Source organism: Arvicola amphibius, chromosome 3, assembly GCF_903992535.2.
Source record: "Arvicola amphibius chromosome 3, mArvAmp1.2, whole genome shotgun sequence".
Classification (NCBI taxonomy): Eukaryota; Metazoa; Chordata; class Mammalia; order Rodentia; family Cricetidae; genus Arvicola; species Arvicola amphibius.
This window is the reverse complement of record NC_052049.1, coordinates 39213444-39236710: the sequence shown is the minus strand read 5'-3', so window position 1 is coordinate 39236710 and position 23267 is coordinate 39213444.

Here is a 23267-nt window from a genome sequence, read left to right as displayed (position 1 = left end):
AAATAATGTTGCTATGAACATAGTTGAGAAACTATCCTTGTGGTATGATTGAGAATACTTTGGGTACATGCCCAAGAGTGGTATCACTGGTTCCTGAGTTAGATTGATTCCCAATTTTCTAAGAAATCACTATGCTGATTTCCAAAGTAGCTGTACAAGCTTGCATTCTCACTAGAAATAGAGGAGTGTTCACCTTACTCTACATCCTTTCCAACAAAAACTATCATCAATGTTTTAAATCTTAGCCAATCTGACAGGTGTATGATGGTATCTCAGAGTCATGATTTACATTTTCCTGAAGATTAAAGACGTTGAGCAACTCCTTAAGTGTTTTTCAACCATTCGAGATCCTTCTGCTGAGAACTCTGTATTTAGATCTGTATTTCATTTTTAAATTGAATTATTTTGATATTTTGATATTTAGTTTCTTGAGTTCTTTATAGATTCTGAAGATCAGTCCTCTGTTCGATATGGGGTTGGTGAAGACCTTTTTCCATTCAGTTGGCTGCCATTTTGTCTTATTGACTGTGTCCTATGCTTTACAGAAGCTTCTTAGTTTCAGGAGGTCCCATTTATTTATTGTTGCTCTCAGTTTCTGTGCTACTGGTGTTATATTTAAGAAGTGGTCTCCTGTGCCCACACGTTCAAGGCTACTTCCTACTTTCTCTTCTTTGAGGATCAGTGTATCTGGATTTATGTTGAGGTCTGGGATCCATGATGACTTGAGTTTTGTGCATGGTGATAGATATGGATCTATTTGCATTCTTCTACAGGTTGACATCCCATTATGCCAGCACCATTTGTTGAAGATGCTTTCTTTCTTTCATTGTATAATTGTAACTACTTTGTCAAAATCAGGTGTTCATAGGTGTGCGAATTAATATCGGGGTCTTTGATTCTATTCCATTGGTCCTCCTGTCTGTTTTTATGCCAAAACCAAGCTGTTTCATTAGCGTAACTTCATAATAGAGCATAATGTCAGGGATGGTGATGCCTCCACAAGTTCCTTTAGTGTACAGAATTGTATTGGCTATCCTGATTTTTTTGTTTTTTTCCATATAAAGTTGAGTATTATTTTTCTGAGGTCTGTGAAAAATTGTGTTGGGATTTTTGATGATGGGTATTGCATTGAATGTGCAGATTTCTTTTGGTAAGATTGCCATTTTTATGGTGATATGCAAGATATTCATGAGTATGGCAATAGGATCTGGGCATTTCTGGCACCCTCTCCTCAGCTGCCCAAGGACCTAGCTGGGGGCGTCTTCCTGGACACCCCTCTAGAGTCAAGTCTCTGCCAACCCTAGAATGGCTCCCTTAAGTGAGATATATAATTCCTTGTTCCCATATCCACCCTTCCTATATCCCAACCATCCTATTCCCCCAAGCTCTTCCCTTCCTGGACTTAGGGGGAGCTGGGAGGACCTTGGACTTAACATAGTGAAGGGAACCCTGATGGCTCTTTGTCTTTGGAGAGGGGTGGAGTGGGGGTATAGGTGGAAGGGAGGGGAGGGAAGGGGGAGGAGGAGGGAAGGAGATGGAAATCTTTAATAAAAAAAAATGAGGAGAAAAAAAAGATTGCCATTTTTATTATGTTGATTCTACATATCCAAGAGCATGAGAGATATTTCCATTTTTTGGTGTCTTCTTCAATTTCGTTCTTCAAAGACTTAAAGTTCTTGTCATACAGGTCTTTCACTTCTTTGATTAGTGTTACCCCAAGATATTTTATGTTGTTTGTGGCTATTGTATAGGGTGATGTTTTTCTGATTTCTTTCTCAGCCCCCTTTTTATTTATATATGGGAGGGCTACTGACCGTTTTGAGTTGATCTTATATCTTGCAAAATTACTGAAGGTTTTCAGCAGCTGTAGGAGTTCCCTGGTAGAATTTTTGGAGTCACATATATATAATATCATCTGCAAATAGCAGGTTTGACATCTTCCTTTTCAATTTGTATCCCCTTGATATCCTTTTGTTGTTTTATTGCTCTATCTAGACCTTTGAGTACTATAGTACTATGTTGAATAGATATGGAGAGAGTGGACAGTCTTGTCTTGTTTTTTATTTTAGTGGAATAACTTTGAGTTTCTCTCCATTTAATTTGATGTTGTCTGTAGGCTTGCTGTATATTGCTTTTATTATGTTTAGATATGTTCTTTATATCCCTGATTTCTCCAAGACATTTATCATTAAGGGGTATTGGATTTTGTAGATTTTTTTCAGCATCTAATGAGATGATCATATGGGTTTTTTCTTTACATTTTTTACATGGTGTAATGCATTGATAGATTCTTGTATGCTGAGCAATCCTTCAATCTCTGGGATGAAGCCTAGTTGATCATGGTGGGTGATTTTTTTGTGTGTTCTTGGATTCGGTTTGCCAGTATTTTATTGAGTATTTTTGCATCAATGTTCATGGGGGAGATTGGTCTGTAATTCCCTTTCTTAGTTGAGTCTTTTGTGTCTTTTGTGTATCAGGATGATTGTAGCCTTCTAAAACTAGTTTGGCAATGTTCCTTCTGTTTCTATTGTGTGAAACAATTTGAAAAGTGTAGGTATTATACTTCTTTGAAGTTCTGATAGAATTCTACACTAAAATCATACAGTTCTGGGATTTTTGTGTTTGGGAAACTTTTGATGACTTCTATTTCCTTAGGGGTCATAGGTCTATTTAAGTTGCTCATCTGGTCTTGATTTAATTTTAGTATATGGTACCAATTCAGAAAATTGTCCATTTCTTTTAGATGTTCCAATCTTGTGGAGTACAGGTTTTTGAAATATAACTTAATTTTTTTATTTACTCAGTGTTTCTTGTTATATCCCCCTTACATTTCTGATTTTGTTAATTTAGATATTCTGTCTCTGCCTTTTGGCTACATTGGATAAGGGTTTGCTATCGTGTTTATTTCTCAAAAAACAGCTTTTTGTTTCATTGATTCTTTATATGATTCTTTGTATTGTTTGCTTTGTTTTTATTTTATTGATTTCAGCCCTCAATTTGATTGCTTACTGTCATCTACTCCTCCTGGGCGAGTTTGTTTATTTTTATTCTAGATCTTTTAGGTGTGTTGTTAAGTCGTTAGTGTGAGATTTCTCTACTTTCTTTATGTAGGCACTTAGTTGCTACAAACTTTCCTCTTAACACTGCTTTCAAAGCATCCCATAAGTTTGGGTATGTTGTGCATTCATTTGCAATGAATTCTAGGAAGCCTTTAATTTTTTTTTATTTCTTCTATGTCCCAGGAGTGGTTCGATTGAGCATTGTTCAATTTCCATGAGTTTGTACACTTTCTATAATTAGTGTGTTGATTTCTAACATTAAGCCATGGCAATCTAATAAGATACAGGGGGTTATTTCAATTTGTTTTTATTTGTTGAGGTTTGCTTTGTTACCGAGTATGTGATCAGTTTTAGAGAAAGTTCCACGAGGTGCTGAGAAGAAGGTATATTCTTTTGTGTTTGGGTGAAATGCTCTATATATGTCTGTTAAGTCCATTTGAGTCATGACATGTGTTGGTACTCTTATGTGTCTGCTAAGTTTCTGCCTGGCAAACCTGTCCATTGGTGAGAGTTGTTGAAGTCTCTTATTAGTGTGTGTGCTTTGTTGTATGATTTTAGATTTAGTAATGTTTCTTTTGCATATGTGGATGTTCTTATATTTAGGGCATAGATGCTTAGAATTAAGACTTCATCTTGATAGCTTTTTCAATGATGAGTGTGAAGTGTCCTCCTACATCTCTTTTGACTGATTTTAGTTTGAAGTCTATTTTGTTAGATATTAGGATAGCTACTCTAGCTTGTTTCTTAGGTCTATTTGATTGGAAAATCTTTTCCCAACCCTATACTCTGAGATAATGTCTGTCTTAGAGGTTGAGGTATAATTCTTGTATACAGCAGGATGGGTCCTGTTCTCATATCCATTTCTGTTAACCTGTGTCTTTTTATGGGTGAATTGAGTCCATTGATATTGAGATCTTAATGACCAGTGATTGTTAATTCCTGTTATTTTCAGTGATAGTGTTTGTATGTTTCCATTCTTTGGGGTTTGATGGTGTGAAGTTATCTGTTGCCTATGGTTTTGTGTAGTTAACTTCCTTTGGTTGGAATTTTCTTTCTAGTACTTTCTCTAGGACTGAATTTTTGGATAAGTATTGTTTAAATCTGGTTTTGTCATTGAATATCTTGTTTTCTCTATCAATGGTGATTTTTGTTTGGTTGGTTGGTTTTGGCTTTTTTGCTATAGGGTTTCTCTGTATAGCTTTGGTGCCTGTTCTGGAGCTAGTTCTTGTAGACCAGGCTGCCCTTGAACTTAGAGAGATCCACCTGCCTCTGCCTCCCAAGTGCTGTGATTATAGGTATACTCCAGCACCATTCAGCAATGGTGATTGTTTTCTAAAACTTTGCTAGGTATAGTAGTCTGAGCTTGCATCTGTGGTCTTTTAGTGTCTGTAGCACATCTGTAGCACTTTCTGGCTTTTAGAGTTTCCATTGAGAAGTCAGGTGTAATTCTGATAGGTCTGACTTTATATGCTGCTTGACTCATTTTCTTTTGCAGGTCTTAATAGTCTTTCTTTATTTTGTATGTTCAGTGTTTTCATTATTGTATTGTGAGTGGACGTTTTTTGGCCAGTGTGTGTGTGTGTGTGTGTGTGTGTGTGTGTGTGTGTGTGTTCTGTAAGCTTCTTGTACCTTCATAGGCATCTCATTCTTTAGGTTGAGAAAGTTGTCTTCTATGATCTTGTTGAATATATATCCTTTAAGCTGGTCTTTTTCTTCTTCTATTCCTATTATTAGGCTTGGTCTTTTCATGGTGTCCAAGATTTTCTGGATGTTTTGTGTTAAGAATTTGTTGAACATGACATTTTCTTTGACCAACAAATCTCTTTCCTCTATCATGTATTCAACTTCTGAGATTCTCTCCTCCATCTCTTGTATTCCATTTGTCATGCTTTCATCTGTAACTCCTGTTTACTTACCCAGATTTTTTTTTTTCGAGACAGGGTTTCTCTGTGGCTTTAAAGCCTGTCCTGGAACTAGCTCTTGTAGACCAGGCTGGTCTCGAACTCACAGAGATCCGCCTGCCTCTGCCTCCTGAGTGCTGGGATTAAAGGCGTGCGCCACCACCTCCCGGCTTACCCAGATTTTTTATTTACAGATTTCCCTCCATTTGTGTTTTCTTTATTGCCTCTATTTCAATTTTCAAGTCTTGAAGTATTTGAACTGTTTGCTTCACCTGTTTAATTGTTTTTTTTCTTGGCTTTCTTTAAAAGTTTTACTAATTTATTCCAATGTTTGTCTTTTTCTCCATTTCTCTAAGGGAATTTTTCATGTGATTTTAAGGGTCTCTATAATCTTCATAAAGTTATATTTAAGGTCATTTTTTCTACTTCTTCTGGGTTAGGATGTTCAGGTCTTCCTGTTGTACATCATTGAAAGTACTCTTGTAGAGCCGGGCGGTGGTGGCACACACCTTTAGTCCTAGCACTTGGGAGGCAGAGGCAGGCAGATCTCTGTGAGTTCAAGGCCAGCCTGGTCTACAAGTGCTAGTTCCAGGACAGGCTCCAAATCTACAGAGAAACGTTGTCTCAAAAAAAAAAAAGTATTTTTGCATTTGCACCTACCCATGCCATCCTGTTGGTGCAGGCATTTGGTCCAAACCTCACAGTTGCTGTCTGTGTCTCAGGAATCCCCTTTTGGACCAACCATTGCAATTGCTGTCTGTGTCTCAGGGAGCCATAGAGGTCTGCAGGGATCCTTGGATGGATTGGTTTGGGGGCAGTGTTAGACTTGTAGATTACAGGGTCCAGTCAGGGGTGTTAGAGCAGGCTGCCTAGAGGAGGCTTGCCTGCTGACTGGCTAGTGTGGCTGAAGTAGGTGGGGTGGAGCTGTGGGTTTTACCTGGGGACTCAGGTTTTGCCCTAGATACTGGGTTGTGCAGTTGAGGGGCTGGTCACTCACCTCTTGGTCTACTCTGTGCAGTCCCAGTGTATGTCCCAAAGAGCCACTGAAGTCGCAGGGGATGAGTGAGTTTAGAGGTAGGGTACGACTTGTAGATTTCAGCATCCTAGGGTTGTGGGGAAGCTTGTCTGTAGGAGGCTTACCTGATGACTGGCTAGTGTGGTGGGTGCAGGTTGGGGAGAGCATGCCAATATCTTATCATTTACTGTGACAGTTTTCAATATTGAATTCTGGGTTTCGGACAGGACTCATGCAAGGATTCCTGAGTCGTTCTGTCTGAGTTCATCACTTCCATAGAACCGTCTATATCTGTAGGTTGACCAGTAAGACTAAAAAACCTGAATCTGTGGTCAGATGCTTCCCACAGTCCCAACAACTACTGGTGACAGCTCCGGTGCTGCTGTGTCTGTGTTTCGTTGCCAGCATCACTCTTTCCTGGAGAACCAGCAGCCTCCTGTCTTTCACAGCTCTGCAAGTGTGATTGCCATTCTTTCTGCATGCAAGCATAAATAAAGCCAACTCCTTCCATTCTAGGCTCAAGTCCAAGTTCTATCAATCAGTGTGCTTCCCTAGTTCCTTACTGGCTCCTTAAGCCTCTGCTACCCTCAGCCAGAGCTACATCATCGCATGTCAGTCATCCTTCTGTTTTGTCTTCCTTGTCCAATCATTTAACATGTTGTCAAAGCCATCGTCCTACAGTTACCTGGATCAGATTCCTCCAATACAAACATCATTCTGAGACTGTATTTCCATAGCAGAATAATCTACATGCTTGCTCAATCCCTATTTCCTCTCACTGCTGGCTAGTCTCATCCCGCATTGTACAAATGGTCTTTCTAGTCTCAGGCCATATGTAACACACATTGGCTATCCATTATTAGTTTATGTCTCCTAGTAAGGTTCTTATTTTCTTCCTCCACTCTATGCTGCTTCTTCAGGATGTAGCGAGGTGAGGCATATATAAGCTATGTGTACACATATGCCTTAGTTTTACTAGTGCATACTAATTACAGCCAATGGGATTCATTGTGACATATTCTGTATGTGTGTATGACTTATTTTGATTATATTGGCTCTGTTATACTTGATTGCCCATCCCTCTTCCCTCCCCCGCACACACACACACACACACACACACACACACACACACACACTCCTTCAACCCTTCTCTTCAGTACTATTTCCCATAATGCCACAAGAGCACTTGGCCAGTGTTTCAAATACCCAGAGTTATATAAATTAATAAACATAATCTGATTTGATTTTATTTTGGGTCTTTGAGGCAGGGTCACACTATGTAGCCCAGGCAGTCTTCATGCTTGTGCCCTCCCACATCAGCTGAGACGTGAGATGGCTGTTATCTCTTGGTGTGACTTCTGACTTCTCTGGTCACGCTTCTGAACCTTGGTTGCCACATGGGCTAATGGATCACCAGCCTACTGTCCATCCTTCACTAACCTTAGCAGTTTTTCTCTCCTCTCTCTTCCCTGGTATAATCTTTTGTGACCTCGCCAGTCTGTGTGAGGAAGATTTCATGTATTTAGACACTGTGTTTTGAAACTACACATCCTACCTTGTATGTACTAGTGTGTGGAAATACTTCAGCTCCAGAGCGTTCTCTCTCCGTACCCCATACCCAAGACACCTTCTCACAGGACTCTCCAATTTATCTGCACACTACATGAGAAGTGGATATCATCCTTTGTATTCGTCTGCTTTCTGTTGAAAGATAAAATAGTGGATGCATTAAAAAGAAAGGGAATGTATTTTGGCTTAAGTTTCTGGACTATTCAGCAATGACCTCATTTTGAGCAGAGGACCAAGGTGGCTGGGACAGAGACAAGAGTGAGCATTTGTGTGAATGTCAGTCTAGACTCTCACACCCCTTATTAACCCAACAGGACTCAGTCATGGGCACTCTATCCTAATGCCTTATCCACCCCTTATCACTTTCAAACTGAACCCTGGGAGCACACACAGGGTTTTTAAATATATCCATATAGTACCTCTCCTGTTTTGTGGGAAGGCAACACAAGAGTTGGAGGCTCAAGGCTTACGTGGGTTGCCTTAGGTCTTCCAAAGAGCAAGAGGCAAAAACAGGGATAGATGTCAAGTCATATGATTCTCAGTCGGCCCCTCCCTCCTAGTGCTTTTAACTCAGGGGCAGGAATTTATTTTTTGCTGTTTATGTGTGAACATTCAGTTTTATAACTTGCCAGGACCAACCTCTGGCTGACTGCAATCAAGAAGGGTTTCTAGAGATATCACTGGAAAAACTAAAGTGAATACTGCAGACAAGACAATGTTAATAACATCAAAGAATATTTTGCGGCAAACTATATACTTAGGCGGAGGAACCTTGTGCTTGGCCTTGCCACCAGTTATTCTGTTTCAATGAAGTGTAGCAGTATAATGTCTGCATTCTAATCCAGAATCCTGAGGTTAAATGAAGCATTCAATGCCATCTGATAGGAGGAGCCTGAATCCCCCTACAGGTTCTCTAAGGTGCTTTGTGTGGCTCTGAACACTCTGAGCTCCCCTCTGCAGTATTATAGACATTGCTTTTTAGCCTTTGGCTAAGATCAAGTAGAGTGTTTGTTCTTGTGGCTTTTAATAATTGATGTGTTCTCCAATCAAGGACAACTATTTAGACTGTGTGTGCATTACAAAGACCTAAGCTCATTTTAACAGAGACTTTTAAAATAAGAGGTACACTTGAGTTCTGTCAGATACTATTCTCTTGATTTTGTTTCTCCAAAATGCTACAGTGGATCATTCTTTGATATACAGGATGAAGTGCCCCTTGTCTGAGCCTGCATTGCAGTATCCTTTCTGTGGAGCTGGGGGACGTTTTCCTTTTCGGAGTATGATCAATGCATGCTTGCCCTCTCCCCGTACCCATGCTTAGTTAACCTGGAAGAACCGTGATGACATGCCATGAAGGTAACATTAGCAGAGGAAGTAACAGATTTCACCTGTCTGGGGTCAACATGCGCTACAGGCTTTCACGCTGGCCAACGAATTCCCCTACCGGCTTCCTTAGCTTCGTAATGTGAATTTCATATTATGATCAGTTCAAAGACAAATATAGAAAGACAGAGGACAGGAGGAGGCAGGGGGCAAGAAGAAAAATAAAAAAACCCGAGGACAATGAGAGGAAGAGGAAAGAGAAAAATAACGTCAACGTCTCCGCAGGTTCTGAGCTGAGGGAACCGGTCGCCGGTCAGCAGCTGCCGTCACACATCCTGTTGTTTTCCTTGGGCATCAGAATACATTTCACCGCCCTGTGACGTTCCCATGCACTCGGCAATGATTTTGCACTAATCTTTCGTTACTGGGAAATGGCTTATCTGGGTTTCTTTTCAATCTTTGAGGTCACTTTCTCTTGTAAGATTTCATTTTCACACTTAATGCTAAAGATCTGGAAACGGGTAAAATCACGCTGTTGGTCTCAGTATTTCCATGGTAAAGTTAACTTTGGGCCATTTGCCATGAATGGAAATGAAAGGGGCCTGGGGGAGACTTCTTCCTTCCTAAACTGAGAAGCGCTATTTCTTTCTACGTGTTCCCGTCGTCATTTTGTTGGGAGCATTTGAAAGTACATATTTATAAGCTTTTGTTTCCCAGGGCTGTGTCTGATTCTGGGCTCTATGATAAACTAATTTACTGCTCCTTGTAAGTGGCTGTGTCTTTGTCATTGAGGAGCATGGAGATACTATGTGCTCCTCCCGTCTCTTCAAACTCTGTGAGGCTTTATGCCTTTCTGTCGCTGGTCTGGAGGAGAATGGAGAGGAATGGTGTCACTTCCTGTCCCTACCCCACCCCCCAGAGTCACTCTCACCAGAGAGCACTGCTGGCTGCTTCATTTTGACTGGCCATACTGCCTGGATGTCCCATCAGCTCCGGGCACCGAATTATCTATGAGAGCTGCGGCTCTGAATGTACAGAGCCCAGAGCACCATAATGGATTCTTGGTGAAGCTGGGCCTGGATCTGATCCCATCCCTAGAAAAACACTGATCCCAAACTCCAGTTTTGCAGAGGAAGCCCTAAATAGGAAGGCTTTCACGGATCCAGGGCTAATGAAATTGGATGAAGGATTCATTTTTACCCTAGAGAAAAATGACATGGGTAGGGGTACGGTTTTCATTCAGATTGAAAATGAATTTTCACCTACGTAGGAGTTAAAATATGCTGACTAAATGCACTGCATGACATCTGGGGAACCAAGAAAATTGCAATAATTTCAAGTACTATTATTTCTCATCTAGAAGAAGCAGAAGGTCTTGATTTTTGCACAACAAGAAACTCGAACCCGTGTCACATATAACTAGGCAGGCACTCCGACTCTGTGATCGGATCGCTTTCTTCTGGCACAGGTGTACCCAATGTGTACACCTGCCCGGGCAGCTGGACCCACCATGGGTGGTTTGGGTGGATACCAGCCTCCGTGAGTGAGCTGCTCACTTTTGCTTTTCGTGTTGCCTAAGCACAATGTTTTTGCTACTCTTCTTCCTGGGAACGATCTTCGCAATATGAAACAAATCCCATTCTCATCCCCAGTAGATTCTTCTTTGAGTGAGGACTCTGTTTGGTGTCCTTTCCCCCACCAACACCTCTGTAATTCCCATCAAAAAAAAAAACAAAACTGTTATCTGAATCAGGCAAATCCTGATTTCAGAACACACAAACTCTATCCTATGAAATAGGACTTTGGTTTTAGAAGTTACATACAAACACACACACACACACACACACACACACAACACACATATATTCATATATATATGTATTATTGCACTACACATATATATTACACACACAGAGATGTATGCTGTATTTAGATTTTACCTTTTTTCTTATTTTCTCTTTATAAAACTCATTTTATTACCTATAATAAGTTTCTATTAAGTGACCTTATTCTAGTAAGTAACCCTTCCTCTCCCTGAGCTTTATAACAGTCTATTAAAAGTGAACCTTTGCCTCACTTTTCCAGCCCTAAGTGACAAAGCATCCAGCACCTGCTAAGATAACTTCAGCTTCACTCGTTTTTCCCACACGGCTGAAGCAGTTTCTGCCACTGTCCATCCAATTTTTTTTTCTGGGAGCCCCCAAGGACACCCCAATAAGTTCAGCTTTTGAGGGAAGTCTTTGTTCTTCTGTACCAGCCCCAACAGCTAGCTGTATTCCCCAAGGCTTAGTAGGTCACAGTGTTACCCAGACACTACCATCCCCCACCACACCCCAGCACAACAAGGGACTTGCATTGTGTATCTGCTCCAATAAGCATAGTCATTTCTCCTTTGCTTCCTGGAGCTGTGCTGGATTTTATTCAATGTCCTGTGCTTTAAGCACTGTGTTCTCTCCACGTCCTGGAGGGCCATCCCCAGGAAGGTGCTAGAATCACCACTGCTGTGTTCTATGCAGGATGTTTGGTCCCTTGAGATAGTTAAGACTAGTTAAGACGTCTGTCTTTATGGGCCTAAGCTCCCAGTGCCTGGCTCATTTCTCTGCACAAGGAGTGTTTTCCAGAAACGCTAACCCTGAAAACAGTCACCAGACATTTTCAAAGCCTGCCCTTCAAATATTCTGTCACAGATGGTCTTTTCTTTTTCATTAAAGCAGGAAGCATTTTATTAAAGCATTGTTTAAAAATCCACACCCTAACCCCAAAAATATGAATATGAACCTTTGTCCAGCGATGGATGGAGATAGAGACAGATATCCACATGGGAGCAATGGACTGAGCTCCCAAGGTCCAGTTGAAGAGCAGAAGGAGGGAGAATATGAGCAAAAAAGTCAGAACCCCAAGGGGTTGGTCCACCCACTGAGACAGTGTACCTGATCTTAATGGGAGCTCACCAAAGCCAGCTGGACTGGGACTGAACTAGCATGGGATCAAACTGGACTCTCTGAATGTGGCTGACAAATAGGGCAGACTGAGAAGCCAATGATAATACTAGGGTTTGTCTCTACTGCATGTACTGGCTTTTTGAGATCCAAGTCTATTTGTATGCATACCTTCCTAAGCCTGGATGGAGTAGGGAGGGTCTTGGACTTCCCACAGGGCAGGGTACCCTGCCCTCTCTTAGGACTAGAGGGGAAGGGGGTAAGGGTTAGTGGGGGGGACGGGAGGGAAATGGAAGGATGGGAGGAAGTGGAAAATTTGAATGGTATTATTTTTAAAGCAATAAAAATAATTAAAAATAAAACAAAAAAGTGAAAAAATCCTCAAGTCCTTCTTAAAGATCTTCCACTTGCTTCCTTTTTCTATTACTGTAAATGTTGCATTTTCTACAGAGCAAGTTGTTATAGATGAATGTTAGCTATACATTGATATAGTTCTATATTTAACTCAGCCTATATTTATTTTAGGACTCATGATTTGTTTGCTATTCTAATTCAATCTTTTAGTAACATTAGCATACCAAACCTTGGGCTTGACATGATGTTTTCTGAAAACAAATCTAATATATTTAATCACTGAATAAGAGATACCTGCTATACACACAGCTTTTTTTTTTTAAAATCAGTCAGGGTCTTTAGACTTTTAATAAGAAGTCTGCATAAAGGGGCTGTGCAAATTTAGACATGAGTTAAAATTGAACTTGTAATTCATATGTCACTGCATATGAATTATGATATATGCTAACTGATATATTTTGTTCTTATCACTTCAAACATGTCATTAAAAATAGATTATATCAAATTAATTGTATAAAGAACCCTTAGATACAATCCAATTCAGTGACCTAGTTATATCTATTAATCCATCCACTTGTCCATTTCTGTATAAGTCCTTCATCATTTCATTCTGTATATTATAAAGATAATATAAATATTAAGTACCAAAAGCTAACTCATAAACCTATCCCTGTGGTATGAATGACAAAAAAATTAGCCAGAGGGGCACAAGCATTGTCCTATGATTAATAGGTAAATAATTCCCAATGCAAGTGACTTGAAAGTAGTATTATCCTAAGAATGAATGGAAAATTGAGCAGAGAGATGAAGGAGCAGGTGGATGCCGTGACAGCCTTCAAAAGGCAGGGCTTCTTGGGGACAAGATTCCTACAGCTACAGTATTCAAGTGTACACAATTTGGCCTGGTAGCCTAGAAGGAAATTATGTGGATGTGGGTTTGGTAGTGGTTGTTGTGATTTAAGATGCATTTAAAAGAATATGTATATGCTACCTACCCGAAACAAGGGGAAAAAAATCAAGTCGATTCAAACAGGCAGTAGTGTGTTCTAGAAAGACACCTTCGATAAGATAAAGGAACTCGCAGAGATCTGCCTGCCTCTGTCCCCCAAGTGTGCCACCACCATCCCCGCCCCCCAGCAGCAGAGGGCAGATTTCTAAGCAAGAGGCATAACACTTTTGTGTGTGTGATAGATGATTCTAGCATCACCGACTAGTCCAATTTTATAGAATAAGTAAGCTTGATTATACTTTTGCTTCTTATACATACCTTGGGAAAAATGTTGGAAAAGGAGACCAATGCCTCTTTACTTGGGTTTTGCTTGACTGTGGGAAGACTGTGATCAAAGCTAACTCACCCGCTCACCACGCCTGTGCCTGCGTTTGACTGGACAGTGTGTCTAGGGAATGCCTCGGGCCTCGGTCCACTCACAGGCCAGTAGTGACTCACAGTCTGAACATGAGGAAATGTTCATTTACTTTTTCATAGTCATGGCAATGAGACCTTTTTTTTTTTTTTATTGTTGTTGAAAGAACTATCCTCACCTAAAGTGCCCGTTGAGAAGGTTATTTTCTGCCACAGGCAGGGAGCAGAATGTCACAACCCTATTTCAAGTGCTCCTGCACTGCTCTGATAGCCTCAGGAAGCTGAGGTTTCACAGCAGCCTGGAACACACAGGCTCCATGTGATGTAGATCAGCTCTGTTAATTAGCTGTTTCAGGATTCTTAAAGCCCCGTGGCTTTGGAAACACTTGTTAACCCACAGAGGGAGGAGACGAGCTGGAAGCAATTGGACTCAAGCCTGAATTTATTATAACTCTTTTCAATAACACCTGATCTTTCCAAATCCATGTTCAGGATCTGTTGAAAATTACAGCTGACTTAAGTTGCTCTCCGTGACGCACCCAGGAGATTGCGATTCAAGGCTTCTTGAAGCCACAGAAATAGGAGAGAGGCAGAAAAGAACTGAATAGTGGAACTTTGTGGACACACGTGCCATTTTCCAGAGGCTAGAAACTAGATGGCAGGGGCGGGGAAGAGAGAAACCAACTGATATACAAGGGCCACGCAGGGTACCCAACAGTCTGCATTTCTGTCTTAGCAAAACCGAGAGCCACCCTCCCCCCGTCCCTGACACACACACCACATGGCAATTAGTGCACAAAGCTGGCATTCAACAGACTCATAATTCTGAGTACAATTCTCGTGACATAACCTGACCAGCCACATAAAACCTAATGAAGAAAACAACCGTTGTCACTGGCAACAAACGCTGTGATTGCATCACAAGTAAACCACATACTTTATGCCACAGAGACGGTCGGGGTACTGCGAGAGCCAGGCGGTGTCCTTTGGCAGCTGATGGGATTAAAACATCTGAGACGCATGTTTGAAGAGGGAGTGAAACTCACGATTTTGCTTCTGGTGTTGGAATATGAGTATGCTATCCTAAAATCCCCAAATATAAAAGAACTACTTAAGAATGCCTGCATCAAATTTTAGAAAACAGGCAAACTCTGATTCTGTTCCTGGTTTTCTCATAAAATCCACTGCAAGCTAATCTGTTTTAAGATAACACTCAGAACAGCTGCCTGTCTACCAAAAGAACATACGTAACAATCCTACTTGCTCATTTTCATCTTCTGAAATAATGCCAAGAAGGTGGGGGGGGGGGCTCAGTAACTTACCCTTGACTGCTGTGTGATAGGTCACATTCTGAGTACGCTGAGACGCAAGTGATCCGGTCCTCTATGTTTTTTTGTTTTTGTTTATGTTTATGTTTTTTGACTTTTGCACATGATATATTCCCGGAAGATAATCAGTGTTCAGTGAGAATGTGTTGGCTGGAAGATCAGTTCAGGGAATGAAGCGTTTATTTTTAGGAATAGTTTAGTAAGACTTTTAGTATAAAGGATTATCAGGTAGTCACAGATGAAGGCTAAATTTCTTGAGGATAACTGTCACTTCTCCCCCATGCCATCCTCTCATTTGTCTCCTTTTATGCTCATTAAATTAGAAAATATGGCTGTAAGAAAATCAACAATTTGCAGCCAATTCAAAGATCAGAATGCTTGCAGAGTAAGCAAAAATTTCCAAAACAGTATGTCCCTTTGAATGTAATTTTAAAAGGGCTTGAATTGGTTGTCATAGAAATTAATTTGCATATTTTAAAACTCTTTCTCCTTTTCTTTATTGTCTGTCAGGTCCGTATATACAAGCGTATTATGGTTATATTCACCTCCACTGTCCTCTCCTGTCTCCCACATTCCTGAAGGCCTTCCTCTTCTCAGCGAGTCTCTCTCTTATTTTCAGCATTTTTCTTTTTGATGCACTGAGGTTAGCACTGGAGATTGGTAGTATAAGCACGGGTGGACTTACTTTCTGGATCACTGCCAACTCTCCAGTAATTAAAAGAAGAAAATAACACCCCCTCCTCGATGATTGGCTTAAAATATGTTTTTACAAGATTCACTTTTAAAATGGGACTTCCCCAAACACTGCTGCCACACTCTTACATTAATCCTAACCCCAACGATGTTTTAAAATACTAATTTTAAAGCTAATTATCTTAACAAATGTTAAGCTAATTGAATGAGTGCTCTTGTTCCTTCCATATGCGTCTTTAAATTCGTGTTCCAGCCTGCTCTATGCCTTGCCCTTCCTTACAGCCTACCGCCAGGACCTGTACAATTTGCCTGTTTGCTCTTTTACATCAACCTGAAAAAACTGAGAGGAAGTTGGACCTCTTGCACACTTAGAATATCGCGTGACTTTCCTTCCTCCGGTACTTCATCCATAAGTGCCTAAAGAACCTTGATTTTACAAGCACAGATGTCCCCCCCCCCCCACCAAAAAAAAGCGCTGCAAACGTTGATTGATTGTTTGAGTTGCTTTTGGAAATCTCAAACACGTGCTTCTTTGTTCTCTGGGGTGATATAAGTTTTATAGTTTCAAGTCTGTGTGATTCTCAATTTTCAAGTCCTATAACTGTAGAAAGATAACCCTTCTCTGTAGTATTTTCATATAAAGACAGCACATGGCTCCAGAATCTAAGAGCTCACTATAATTAAATAAGGAAGACCTCCACATCAACACTGGTATATGCAATCAATTTGGAGGTCTTCCTTATTTAATCATATATGCATTGATTACTCAGAAAGTCCTTCAGTATAATGTTAGACCTGCCCATGCCTTCTTCACACATGGAATGTAGACCTAAGAAATAAATTAGCAATGTATATGCTGATAAAAGAAATTAGAAACTATAAAGCAACATCTAAAAATCAATCTAGCTAACAGCTTTTAAAAAAATCACAAAAGAGCCAGCTCTTCAGAGTTAAGACTGATAAGCAGCAGTGTTTTGGAACTGACTACTACTGACTTCACAGGGGCCTATTTCAAAATGTTCTGACATTGAGTAAGCTGGTACAGCAACAAATTGTTTTTAAATTAAATTATATAAACATTCGGCTCAGTAAATTATTTTCAACAAAGATTATGCAAAATAACTCTAAACTTGTCACTTTTTAATTATTTGATGACACTCCACTATCTGTATTGTAAGGCTGTTTGCCAGTGGTGCCTGTTGACAGAAGCAGGGTAGGGATGCAGTATGAGGTCTCACTTCTCAGCCATGCGTTATAAATCAGCGACTGTGTTCTGTTTTGCCCTGAATAGACTAAAAAATGTAACAGAAATATGTTTACTATGCAAAATAATGGCCATTTAATCTTAGTAACCATTAGGCTGTAAGAAGCACAGAAACTAAAGAAATGGTTTTCTAGAGTTTTAAGGCATGCCATGAATATTTTCTCTGGCCAATGACAAAAGAGCAGAGTCACAAACTGTCTATTTTGTTGTCTCTGCTTTCTCTTATGGAAACAAATCCAAATGACAAGCAGCAGTTATGAGAACCTCGTTTCCTTCAATGGCAACTTTGGCTCATGTCACACTGAAGGCTCCTTCCTGCCTTGCTATTTCAGAGAAGGAAGCTGAGTCCCAGAGATTTGTTGGCCCATCTCAGGCTGTAGGACAAGTGAGGCAGTCAGGACTAGATTCCTGGCCAAATGTCCTTTAATCATGTAAAACAGTGTCCGCGGATGACACAAATGTACGCCCTCATTCAAGCCAATACAGTGAGCCTGACATTTCAGGCATCACCTAGAAAGGTTGATCATCCTCAAGGAGGCATCTCACAAAATGAGCGGTGGAGTTCTGGTCAGGCACGGCATCTGGTGTACTTCTGTGTATACAAAGGCTAAAGGCTCACAACAAAATCTGTCTTTATTACAGAGAGAGTGGTTTGAAACATGGCTTACTGCATAGTGCCAGAACATTCCAGAAGAAAGAGTTAATGCTTACTCTCTCCAGTGCCTCCTGCAATGTGCAGATACTGTCACACCAGAGACACCACAGGGAAATGCTTGGTCAAGTGAATTGCTAAAGAGCCAAATTGAACACAGCCTTGGACGCACAGGGAAATGTGGCTTGGGTTTTGACGGTAGCTGCTGATGCTTTTCTTAATTCCTTCTACCCTAAGGAAAAATAGAAGATACTCTTGAGGGACCAAAGGGCATTACAGTGAGGACAGGTTGTTGGGGAAGGCCGTTTGAGGGGACACATGTGGGAACTCAAATACTGATGCTGGGGGTGTCTGCAGGATCATCAGAAACTTGGCCACTTTGATAAAAATTTTAAGAATGCAGCTATCCCGGCACTCAACAATCTGGTTTCCAACAGACTATATTTTTTTAATTACCTACAATGTATAACCAATGATTTACAAGGCTGTTTATTGTGTTAGAGTGAAAACTAGGAAATCAGAATGCCCTTCCACAGTGAAATGGCTCATGGTCACTAGCAGGCATCAGCTAAAAATAGCAAAGGGGATCTTTGCTTCAGAACAAAATAAAGTTGCCAAACGATGGTGACATACAACACCATGACTCCAAAACCATTTCTTCATAGGTACATAAGTATTCATGGAGGCACATGGCCTGTCAGCCACTGTTCAATAACATAGCCACTGACCACAAAAGCCCTTTCAAGTTCAAATTAATACCATCAGATAAAATTTACAATTCAGTTTCTTTGTACACTAGCTCCATTTTTATTTGAGCCTACTTTGGATGGGGGCCCCTACCATGGAAATTCTGCATAGTAACCATGACCAGCTACCTAAACAGAGGGCTAAGTTTGGGAATGGTGCAGAATAAGAGCTTTAGATTTCTCTTGAAATTTTAAATTCACTCACAATGGAGATAAAATATATGTTATGTAGATACCTTAAAGATGAATACATTGGTAGGATTTAAAAAATAGTGTCTATTTTTAGTTAAGAGCTTAGTGTTAGTTGACTTGGGCACACTGTCTCCGTGTTGTTAGCTGAAAGTAAACACAGATGATACAAAAACGAATTGTTCCCAGTCGTTACCTCGTCCCCACTGAGCAGCGACTATCTTCCGGGTGCTTAACGTCAAGGATCCTGAACAACAGCTGCCGATACAGAGATGATGCTACACTCTTGGTATAACAAGGGCATTTGGTTTTCTCCGGTAATGGGTTAAATACTTACCAGTTGGCTTTATCCAGGTTTACATACCTAAAGATTATAAATTATAGTTACCAGACATACCGAAATAAATATTCTTACAGGGTTAGTATAAAGCTATTTGTTTTGTTGGATGTACAGGATCAATGTCAATGCAGCACAGCATTTTCCTAGTGTACGGGAAGCCTCCTGAACATCCAGTCTCCAGTGCTACAGAAACATAACAAGAGTTTCAGAAGAAGGTCAGATTGCTACACATCATTTAGGAAATGTTTGAGCATTTCCAAGTCAGAATAACTTTTTTTTAAAAGCACTAGAAATAAAAACATCAGCCCATCTTTACAGTTCCTCAGAGACTGACTGTAAGCAAGTATGAGGACCGCGGTGGGAGCACCCTTTCTTGGTTCGTTGGTAGAGAGTTAATGACTGGTGGATTTTACTGGTCTTCGACAATGAAGGAAGTCTATATATCCCAGCTGACTGAAGTCGAATACCACCTCTGATAGAACTGGACGAAAACAATAGAGCCTGTCCTGGAACTAGCTCTTGTAGACCAGGCTGGTCTCGAACTTACAGAGATCCGCCTGCCTCTGCCTCCCGAGTGCTGGGATTAAAGGCGTGCGCCACCACCACCCGGCTTGGACGATTTTTTTAGAATAAAAACAAAGGGCTTGTGATTTGTCTTACATAATTATTTTGTCTTCATGATTATTCCTGATGCTGGGATGAAATGCCCTAATCAATAAAATTTAAGGGATCCAGGGATTGTTTGGCTCAGAGATCAAGGTTATAGTTTGTCATGGCAAGGGCGTCATAGCAACCAGAGCTTGAGACAGCTGGTCGTTTGTGTCCTTGTGTCCACAGTCAAGAAACCGCGAGCAATGGATGCTAGCGCTCCATCCACTTTCCTATTTTATAGTCCGTGATTCCAGCTCCAGCAATGGTGCTACTTAGGATAAATCTTTCTACCTCAAATAAACCTAAGTCCACAGAAGTCCTCACTGCCATGCGCTGATCCAAATAATCCTTCACAGGCATGGCAAGAGTCTTGATTTAGATTCTGCCAAGTTTACAATCAATATTAATATCAGAGCTATATTGAAGCTTGTTTAGTAATTAGAAATATTGAGAGATAATCAAACACTATACAAATAGCTGGGTGCAAAGAAATAGCATCACCTAGTTCCAAGTTACTGTTCTCGTTGTATAGTATCGCTGGCTACCTATCAAGACTTATTCTGGTGCATAGATACAGGGTAATGTTTCTGGTCCATGGGAAATCTATGAACCACTTGAAAGACTTGGAATTCAGAATTTTGTGTGTCTCCCACCTGACACATTAAATCTGACTCTGCGTTTTATCATGGTCTCCAAGTAATTCTTAGCTGCACTGAAGTTTGAAAAACATAATTATTATGGCATTAAGTTGTCTTTAAATTCCTTCTACAGCAGTGTCTTCTCATGCAATTCATCTCTAGTCTTTCACTGGCTTCATGCATGGTATAGCATGCAATACACACTGTTGTAATCGCGCTCTCAGGAGCCCCGTCTCACAATCTCTGTGAAGGTTATAGTTTCTACCTGTAGCTAGCAATTAAAGAGGAGGATGGACTTAGCTTGGAGACTGAGCATAGTAATAAAGGAAGCTAGCACAAAGGACGCACTTAGACCACTATTCAGTATAGAAAAAGCTATTTGGGTATGTACAACCTAAGTTGGAAACAGCCACCATGGGCCATACTCTAAGAAATGTGAGTTCAGTCTCCTCTAATAGCCTAAAAGGTTAATTAAGTCCTGATGTTCTGAAAATCTGTTATTATGTAACAGTGAATATACCTCTCTCTGCAGCTTTACTATTTTAGAAGTAAAACAATACTTTGATTCCAAATATTAAATTAACTTAGGCATTGCTCTCCCACTCTGTCTCCTAAGCTGTGACTCAGATGTCAGAACACATTTTTTTTTTTGTACCTCGTTAGGAAAGGGATTTTCACAAGTTTCAGGGCCATTTCATAATATTGGTAAGGCACCTGTGTAGTGTGGCATTGTCTTCCCTGCCATCCTGTATTTCCTAAACATGGAATGTAGCTCTTAAAGTGGAGGCACTGGTGTATAGTAACCAGGTACTGGTGAAAAGGACTATATTGCTATTTGATAATGGTTTTTGAAGCCCACATTATAGAAACTTATAATCAAACACAAAGACCTACTATTTAAGGCTTTTGCTTTTGTATATCAAAGCACCTTTGGGGGGTGTGGTGGTAAACGTGTCTTAAGACAGTTTTGAGATGTAATCTGGATGTCATACAATCACTTATTGAATGCATACACTGAATACAACTGCATTTTTGAGGTTTTAAAAGTTATAGGACCTCTGACTGGTAAAGGGAGGTTGAGAAAAGTTAAACGACCAAATGAATGCGTTCATAGTGGAATGAGAATACTCCCCTGCCTCTTCCGTGCCTTATGTCAGTGTTCCTTGTAAGCAATAGATCCCAGTGAAAACCTTATAGTTAGGTATGACAATGATATCCTTGTAAGTATGTCTGTCTTCCGGGATTGTGATTTACATACATTGAAGAGTTCCAACTACAATTCTAAATCACTAAATATAGGTATTTGTAGTGAAATACTTTATCTCATGAGAAGCAGACCTAAAAATCAGAAGGACTGAGGCAAATGTTATTGGTATGGATCATGGCAAGTTTACACATTACATTCCACTAATTTAAAAAAGATCCTAAAAGCTATTTCCTTGGTAGATGGATGCACGGTGCGTAAGCAGAGATGGGGAGATGAGAAAATGTGTTTCCTGTTGTGGGGTTTTCAAGTGATCATGACTGTATTATTTTCCTCTGGGCGTAGAAGACACATTAGATGATGTTCATTTTCATAATGAACTGTTATATGAGGAAAGAGAGCAAATATGTCCTTATTCTTATGAACTGTCGTTAAGAACACAGTTGCTAAAAGTGAACCAAAGATCTTCTGTGTTGTGACACATGGAACCATTTGGGAGAGTTTGTAGATCTCTTACTTTTGACTGTACAAAACTTTTCAGGAATTTGATATGTCTCTTCTCAAGGAAGCTATATAATTTTTCTTTGATAGCTAACTATTTCCACTTCAGATTGTAAGCTGTATTGTCTGCTACCTTATAGTGCTTATGATGATCCTATTGAATAAGAAAAGTGAGTGCCGATGAGTACCCATGTCCTGCACTTGTGCCTAGTGGCCTTTTCAGGGGCTTAGTCGGCTAGGGAAAGACATGATTCATATATAGTAGGATTGGATGTCTGTAAATTGAAGCCAAAAAATGCTTGATTATTGTTTACACTGGAAAAAAATCAAGTATAATAAAATGTGATAATACTATGCTTTTCGGGGCCATCAAAAGCCGTGGTCATTTCTGGTAGCATTTAGAAAGGTCATTCCAGAGTTTCCTTTAGCAACAAGGAATTGTTGCTCCTGAATAGCTCGTTTTAAGTCCCTATTTCAGGAGGAAAGGAAGAAACACTAATTTAGGTTATATTGTCATTTGTCCTTCAGACATACAGTAAGTATGCATCTTTAATGTTGTTGATACAGTGTTCTATACGATGTTAACTTTTCTTTTAAGGGAGGTGATAAAATACTATTTAATAGTTAGATTAATCTGTAAACATTCAACATGCTTGATCTTTTCATTGAAAAGAACCGAGACTGAGTTGCATAGTAAAATGTAACTCTAAGATAAATGAGCATATGCATTTGCTCAATGACTTCTAAATACCCTGAAAATAGGAACATGTCTTTGATGATTAGTTGGGTGGATCTTAATTAGTGGTATGTATAATTGATTATGCTAAGAGATATCCAATCAATTTTGACTGCCTTATTTCATTGTATGCGCATATAAAGCCAATGCACAAATTTTAACAATTAGTTCCTCATTAGCTCCATTCCACTTCTTTACAAACTCACACTGAACAGTAACAGATGTCAGAATTATCCTTTTCGAAATTGCAAACCATATTGCAAGCAGATTGGCTGCATTTAAATTCCATTATAAAATACCTATCCAAGTACTAAGTTCATTTTACTGCTATTTTAGTCAATAAAGAGTCTAAAACCCGAAGAAAACTTAAATCCCTTTCTTTGTCCAGGCTGTTCTTATTCTTTCTATGTAGAATACTTTGACTTTCACTCAATCTCTGCTTCATATTTGTAGCTCACTATCTGTTTAACTATTAGACACTCATTCTAACAACCGTTCAACTAACTGTTCTAATTATTAATTTGATATTTCACATTTATTGTTTTGGTGGAAGGATTGCATATATCATTCTTATTCAAAAAGATACTTTTTGGTGTCATTATGGTGTAGCCACTGGGAAAATATCTGGGAAGAAGAAGGGGTTCAGAGGGAAATGAATGGGATGTCAGATGGTGTTAGGGTGAATGTAAGCACACATAGATATAAAACACATAGATATAAAACTGTCAGAAAAGGAAAAAAGGCTAGAGAGCTGGTTCAGCTGTTAAGAGCACTGGCTGCTCTTCAAGAGAACCAGGGTTCA